The sequence below is a fragment of the Chrysochloris asiatica genome, unplaced genomic scaffold, assembly GCF_000296735.1.
Source record: "Chrysochloris asiatica unplaced genomic scaffold, ChrAsi1.0 scaffold00056, whole genome shotgun sequence".
Taxonomy (NCBI): Eukaryota; Metazoa; Chordata; class Mammalia; order Afrosoricida; family Chrysochloridae; genus Chrysochloris; species Chrysochloris asiatica.
Window position 1 is genome coordinate 17,990,646 of NW_006408574.1, and position 8,072 is coordinate 17,998,717.

The following is an 8,072-nucleotide window of genomic DNA, read 5'->3' on the forward strand; positions in this document are numbered from 1 at the left end:
TCAAAAGAGGGAACAAATCTTTACAGCAAGGATCATTCCCACCCTTTCCATACACAGAGTAGATGGGGTGGGCAACTTGTACATTGGCTACCCAAAGTGGAGGGAACTACAAAGGCAAGAAGTGACTGGCTTATAAGCTTTCAAGAGGGAACCTAGATCCAGAGGGCAAGGAGGAAGGTACAATCTCCATTGAGCAATATCAAATCTGTCTGGGCAGCTCTGATGAAAGGAGATGCAGATAGGTCTCTTGTGATACAATATTGAATAATTGTTATCAGGACTGATTGTGAGGTTTGGAAATGTAAAGGTAGACATTTTGTAGCAAAGGAGGGGAGTGATTGACTTTGCAGTCTAGGAGTAGAGGTCCCTGGGACCATCAAGGGAGAAGAGCAGATAATGGGACACTACCCAGAGAAGCAGTGATGCCAGAGATGGAGACAGAGATGATGACAGGGAGAGATGGAGCAGCTGCGGACTTTAGACCCAGAGAGGGAGAGGGGCTGTGTGCTGATGACTGGGAGGCGGGGGTAGGTTTGCTGGGTATACCCTTTGGTTGGTTGATGATGCCTGGAAGGGATTGTAACCATGGCAATGAAACGATATACAATAGGATGCATGTAAAACTAATGTTCTCCCACGTAAACTATCACATAATTCACAATAAAACATTTAAAAAAAATGCAGTAGTAAAATACTGCTATTCCAACCCTGTATGTAATCCTATGTAGTCATTTACAACATCTGTATAACATCAATTAATTTTATAGAAATTTAAAATGACTTAAAAAGGAAATTGATTAATTCATTCAGATAGAATATCAAATGTAAGGTAGTCTTTGTTTTCATTTAATCCTGTCAGTGTTGTTCCAATTCTCTTAAACTTTCTTGGCATGTTCCTTATCTGTGCTACCTTACCCAGTCTGGTAGAAAGTGACTCTTAGGTTTTTAAAGACTTCTCTATGTAGAACATGACATCTAGCAAATGAAGATCAAACTTCTATGTGGCTCTCTCTTAAAAGAATGAGGATTAGTATTCATAATTCTCCAGCATGTTTTCCTTTGCCTCTTATTGACACAAATATCATAATCACATTTCTCAACTAATCCATCAGCTGAAGGGGTTCGATTCTTTAATTAGGCATAAGCCTGGGTTCCTGATAGATCAGTAGCAGAAGAGATGAACGGCAATGATTTGTTGTTGTAAAGTGCTGTCAAGTCAAGTCTGACTCACAGAGAACCTGTATAGGGCTTCCAAGGAGTGACTATTGGGTTTGAGTCACCAACCTTATGATTAGCAATCTAGTGCTTATACTACAATGCCACACCAAATAGCCAGGGTCTGATCAGGACACACCTCTTCAGCTTGGGTCAGTTCCCCAAAATAGAAAACAGCTGGTGACACTGTAAGTGACTAGATGGCACTTAACAACATCAACAACAACAAAGAAAGAAATATAGATTGCTATTGAGCTCAAGGAGCTCTGGTAGCAAGCGTAGTGGCTACGAATCGGGCTGCGAACCTTAAGGTCAGTGGTTCAAAACTACCAGCTGCTCCGCGGGAGAAAGATGAGGCTTTCTACTCCCGTAAAGATTTACAGCCTCGGAAACCCTGTACAGGGTCGCTATGGGTCAGAACCGACTCGATGGCACTTAACAACAACAAATTGAGCTCAAGAACCAATGATACTCTGTATGCTCAATTGCTGTTTACAGAACATTCATGTATACATCATCTCATACTGTCACTGCTTTTACTGCTGATTTACTTGCAGTAATCTTGAGCATATATACTCATGTGAACTCGTCCAACTCCATAATCATAATCAGAGTTTTTCTCTATATAATCCCATAAATAAATGTGGGGTCTCAAGAAAAGTAACCATGCATGCAAAGAGATGCCAGATAGCAATAAACATTTTTGCCAGTATAAGTATTTACTGGAAAATAGCTAAAGCAGAAAAGTTAATCTGCCTTTTCGATTCCTAAAGTTTGTGAAAGATACAGCAATTCATATTATTCTCACCACATATATATAATAAACAAACAAAAAACCTCTGTTCCAATGTCCTAAGGCTAAAACTCTGCATTGAAGCATTGTGAAAACTTGGACACACTTCTACATGACTGATCTGCTTGCTACATGTATTTAGATTGAAAGCTGCCTCAATGACGAGGTCACCAGTCAGACTTTCCAGATTGATGAGAGGAAATTGACATTCTTTCCCAAGAATCTGTTCTGTATTGTTCATCAGTTGACTCACATATGTTTTATTTTACACTTGTTTGGGGTTAAAACAAATAAGTGGAATCAATGCTAGAATAAAGATAAAATAAATGTAGCTTCATTACAGCACTTAACAACAACAACAACATTATGTTATAGATTTAGCTTGATTTTATTCCCCTCATCTAGCCATATTGTGGAGTCTAAATACTACTGGTGTGGTGCTGTGGGTTAATGCGCTGGACTTCAAAGTCAGTTTGAATTGCAAGGTCAGCAGTTCAAGCTCCCCAGCTGCTCCTTGGAAACCCTACACCATGTCATTATGAGTTGGAACTGACTCAACGGGCGCTTCACAACAACAGCCCCTTTGTGATGCTGGATAAGCACTGGATGGGTAACAGCAAAGTTGGTGGTTCAAACCCATTAGAACCTCCTCAAAAACTCAGGATACTTTGGTGAGTGTGAAGTATTGACCTTGTGGTTCAATCCGTCCTTGCAGTCCAGTGCTTATCTGACAGCACCAGCCCCAGGACTCTATGAATCAGAATGGATTCAGTGTCACATAGCAACAGCAGCAACAACAGACTAGTACATATCATGTAAGGATACACGTTTTCCAATCTGGCACAAAAATAATCTTCATTGTGGTGCTGTGGTATAAAGGACTGGACCACAAGGTTGGTTTGAACCAAAAGGTTGGTGGTTCAAACTCACCAGCTGCTCCTTGGAAACCCTATATATGGTTGCTATGAGGAAGGTCCGATTCGACAACACTTAACAACAACAAGAACATATAAGCACTAATGTATTATTAATTATTAAAAACAAACTATTTAGCAACAATTAGGCTCTGTATTTTGATTTAAATGATTTAACTGCAAATAGCAAGGTAGCTTACTGGGTTATGAATTGAGCAACTAAAGTCAAGATCAGCAACTTGAATCTACCATCTGCTCTATGGGAGAAAGGTGAGGCTTTTTATTTCCATATAAACTCACAGCCTCAGAAAACCTATTGAGGGTCGCTATGGGTAAGAACCGACTCTATGGCACATAACCATCCCAACCACCAGCAAGATAAAAATAACACCAAAATTCAAGCCTGGACTTCAAACTGGCTCAGTATACATCACAGTGTTACCTTTTCCACCCCAAATACTCCTGGTGTGTTGCTGTGGGCTACTGTGTTGAACTGCAAAGTCAGTTTGAATCACAAGTTCGGTGGTTGAAGCTCACCAGTTGCTCCTCGGAAACCCTATACAAAGTAGCTATGGGTTGGAACTGACTGGATGACACTTAACAACAACCCCAAATATACTAAATCAAAGTCTACCTTTTAACAAGATCCCCAAATAACTCTTAGATATCTGGAGGTGATTCTTATTTATACATTATCATTAATATGTAGGTTTTGATTTCCTTTAAAACGTAAATTCATATTCTTTATATCTGGGGTGGAAATGCTAATTCTGAGCAGATGTTCAGAATGAACCTTTGGAAGCCCTGATTCAAGCAGAAATTCACATTATTTCCGTATCTCAGCAATTAGAAGAATGCCAAAATAGCTCAGCAAAGAATAGTATTTTAAAGAAACTGTGTATATTAGACTTCCTCACCTAATGAATGACCTATGGTTGCTCAATCAAAGCCTCATCTATTGGAGATTTCAACAGAAACAAAATTTAAACCCTCAATAATTTGAAGATGACTAGAATTCTTAATATGTAAAATTATTTTCACATGACAAGGTTGTAATGCATTTGTAACTAACAACATGTACTTTGATAGGCAAGGCTACCTTAGAAGCTACCATCTGCCTGTCAGTTTGCCATGCTATGGTGGCTTGCTTGTTGCTGTAATGTTGGAAGCTATCCTGTCGGTATTTAAAGTAATAACCGGGTCAGCCATGGTGGGCAGATTTCAGTGGTACTCCATTCTAAGATAGATTAGGAAGAAGGGGAGGCAGGCTACTTCTGGATGTTTAATCACAGAAAATTTTATGAATACTCATGGAATATCCTAAGATATAGTTTCACAAGATGAGCCCCTCAGGTTGGAAGACACTCAAAATATGATTTGGGAAGAGCTGTCTCCACAAAGGAGGGTTGCCCATGATGACACAAATGGAATAAAACTTTTGGGAACTCCATTTGCTGATGGGGCACAACTCAAAAAGAAAAGAAATGGCTGCAAATATTCATTAATAATCAGAACATGCATTGTAAGAAGTATGCATCTAGGAAAATTAGAAATTGTCAAAAATGAAATGGAACTCATAAAGATTGATATGCTAGGCGTTAGCGAGATGAAATGGACTAATATTGGCCATTTTTAATCAGAGTAATGGTGTTGCATTCCTTGTCAAACAGAATATTTTAAGATGTATCTTGAAGTGCCATACTGTCTGTAATAAGATAATATCCTTACACATAAAAGGAAGGGAAGACCAGTTAACACAACTATTATTCAAATTTACACACCAACCTCTAAAGGCAATGATGATGAAATGGAAGAATTCTACCAATGTCTTCAGTCTGCAATTAGTCAAACATGCAATCAAGATGCCTTGATAATTACTGATGATTGGAATGCACAGTTTGAAAACAAAGAGGAAGGATCATTGGTGGGAGAGTATGGCTTTGGTGATATAAATAGTGATGGAAATCACATGATAGAATATTATAAGTCCAATGTCTTATTCAAGTCCTGGTGTGGCACTGTACACTAATCAATGGACTGCTAACCTCAGTTATGTGGTTTAAACCCACCACCCTCTCCTTGAAAACCCTATACAGGGAACCAACTCAGTGGCACTTAACAACACCACCAAATAACTTATTCATACCTTTTTAAACTAACCTAAGAGGTGACTATACTCATGGACCTCAACAGATGGAATACACAGGAATCAAATTCATTACATTTGTGGAAAAGAGCTGTGGAAAACCAGGATAATATGCTGGACAGAAAGGTCAGTTTGAGCAGCAAGGTCAGCAGTTCAAACCCACCAGTTACTCCTTGGAACCCCTATGCAGGGTTGCTATGAATTGGAACCCACTCTACGGCACTTAACAACAACATGTGAAAGCTGGACAATGAGTAAGGAAGACAATAGAGGACATCATGCATTTGAATGATGGTGTTGCAAAAGATTCTGAAAGCACCATGGACTTCAGAAGAATAAACAAATCTGTGTTGGAAGAAGTACAGCCAAAGTGCTCATCCATTGTCAGGATGGCAAGAGTTTGTCTCTCATACTTGAGACATGTTATCAGGAGGGACTAATCCCTGGAGAAGGACATTGTGCTTGGTAAATTGGAGGGTCAGCAATAAAATGGAAGACACCCAACAACAATTGTTGACACAGTGGCAGCAACAATGGGCTTAAGCATAACAATTGTGAGGATGGTACAAGACCCTTAATGTTTTATTCTGTTGTGCATAGATAGGGTCTCTATGTATTGGAGGTGACTCAATGGCACGTAATCAAAATAACATTGGAGTACCAGAGCTAAAGCGTCATCATTCTTCCCTTCATTGTATTGAATCATATGATAAGCATGGAGATAGCACAGGGTCCCTAGTAATAGTGAGGCAGCTCAAATATCTTCCTGTTCTAAACACTTAGGAAGAACTGAAGCTTCAGGGTAGAATAATCCTTTCTGTTTCTCTCAGATTATTTTAGGAAATGGCTGTAATTGTGACTATCTTGGAAAGGTGACTGTCACTCCAACTGTTCACTCTGGCATTTATAAAACATTTTACTGTGGTAGCTGCTTCAGTTAGCAGCCTGCCTTGTAGCCTTGTCTGTCAGCTCCTATGGAAAATAAATGGCTTGTTTCCACACAAAGTGGGACTGTCATCACACTGCCCAAACATTTTTGTTGTAATCTATGTGCTTCACAGCTGAATGTTTTGTAATTCTTTAAGAGATGTGGGGTCGGTCTGCCAGTGAGTTCTAGACCTAGTATTCTTTCTTTCATTGAAAATGGTCATTTGTGGTGTTTTCAAGCACTTTGGCAAGCAATGAATCAAGTAAGAATGAAATAATTTGAAACTACTTGCAGGAAATTGTATTATTTCCAAGAAAATTGCCTAATGTCATTCCAAATGGGATGCATGAGATAAATTGTATAATTATAATGCATTTTCAGTCACTGTGGAATTGTGTTTCTTATTCTTTAGTGTCTATATTCAAATAGATATTGACAACCTACAATACATGGTAATTCTCTGAGATTATGGATTTTGAGTACTACATGATTGTGTTCCTAATCTTTGGCTCCAGAGACTAGTAGCAAACAGGTACATCAACTATTAACAGGTGCTACTGAATAATGACCTTCATTAGGTCTTGTTGTTGTTGTTGTTAAGTGCCCTTGAGTTGGTTCCTACTCATAGAGACACTGTATAGAGTTTCTGTGGATCAGCTGGTGAGTTTCAAGTGCCAATCTTATGGTTCAAACCAACATTGTGGTCCAATGCTTATCCTACAGAGCCACACCAGGACTCCATCAATAGGTCTGTTGTTGTTTAGTGCCGTTGAGTTGGTTTTGACCCATAATGACCCTGTATAGGATTTCCTAGGAGCAGCTGGTGAGCTTGAACTGCCGACCTTGCAGTTCAAATGACTTTGCAGTCTGGCGCATAACCCACGGCGCAACACCAGGACTCCTTTTTTGTTGTTTTTAGGTGTAAGGCATGTATTTCTTATTTCAAAAGGCTGTTTAGCAGTATACTCATACTTTGGGTTTGGCCATGAAATCTCAAAAAAATCACATTAAATCATAAAATGCAGATGAGAAAATACTCTTGCACAATTGGGGACATCTTCGCTGTCATGACATGAGAAATCCAAACGCATTGTGGCTAACTTTTTTTATTAAGCTTGCTGACAGTGATGTTCTTTTCTACCTACAAAAGGAACAAGTAGAGAGGAAGGCAACATTTTTCTTCTTTCTGTTTTCTATTCTAGCAATCTAGAGAAGCAGTGTCTCTAATTTTGCAGAGTGTGCTACTCTAAAATACAGTTGACCCTTGAATAATGTGGTGGCTAAGAGCATTGCCCACCAGGAAGTTGAAAACCTGCATATAACTTACAGTTGATCCTTGAACAACACATGTTTGGACTGTGCAGGCCCATTTATATGGGAATTATTTCTTACTGTTGTGATTGCTGTGAGATCCTGTGATCTGAGTGTCTGCTTCAAAGACAATGTGATGCTAATCATTGCCTCCTGAGCAGTTGATCCCACCAGAAACTGCTAGACCCTCACTCTTCCATTCCACCTAACTAGGGAGAGGAGTTGGTTACACAGAAATTATTAGTAACATATTTTAAGAAAACACAGCGTGAACTTACCCAATAGCAACAGGAAAAGAAATCCATATATAAGTGAGCCCTTCCAGTTCAAATTCTGTGTTTGCACAGGTCAATTGTACCTGAATGATTGACACTACAGATAACAATGACAATCCAGTTGAAAACCTCTGGGTAACTTTTTTAGTATTCAATCCTCTTTCTTCCTACTGCACATAGCTTTTATCTCACAATTTAACATCTAGCCTCTTTCAAAATGGTTATGCACATTTGCTACCAAAAATGCTAAATCTTCTATTGAGCTATCTTATTCCTTACATTTTCAAATTCTTAAAATCTACCATTCCCCCACCCCCACCCCACAAACACTCTACATCTCTTTTTGTTTCTCCTTCCTCTGCCCCTCCCCTCCCATGTGTTGGTCTTTATTTCTTTTTTGTTTTCTCCTTTCCTCCCTATATGTTAGTCTTTCAACTTCTTCCCATTTTTGTTCTTTCTTTCACCACTGTTGTTGTTGTCAGGTGCCATC